We start from the raw sequence: 489 nt of genomic DNA on the forward strand, positions 1-489 counted from the left end.
AATTGACAAATAATTTAATAAAAGATTAACGTTAATAAATATTTTAAAATACTGTAAAAATTTTTTTTGAAAAATATCAGCTGGATTCAAGCGTTATTGAGTTTCAAGATCAAAAATTTTTATTTGCGCGTAGTTTATAGAATTGGATTGTATGTATATAAATTCATTGAAATATTGAGCACAAAGCTGAAAGCTCGTATCGAAAAGGCATTTCTTTTCCTATAAATTGTATTTTACATGTCAGACTAGTATCATTGTTGTATTGCTTTTATTAATATTTAAACAGAAAATTGCATCTTGAATTATTTAGACTGATCTTGTTTCAGCATTACAAACGTAACGGAAAAGAAACGAGTTACGTTTTAAATAACGCTAACGATAACGAGTTACTTTTAAAAATCAGTAATTAGTAACTAGTTTATTTTTTTAACTCAGTAACAAGAAACGATAACTAATTAAAAACTAACTTTTCCCCATTCCCTGCAATCA

The sequence above is a fragment of the Wasmannia auropunctata genome, unplaced genomic scaffold (assembly GCF_000956235.1).
Source record: "Wasmannia auropunctata unplaced genomic scaffold, wasmannia.A_1.0 LD334253.1, whole genome shotgun sequence".
Lineage (NCBI taxonomy): Eukaryota > Metazoa > Arthropoda > Insecta > Hymenoptera > Formicidae > Wasmannia > Wasmannia auropunctata.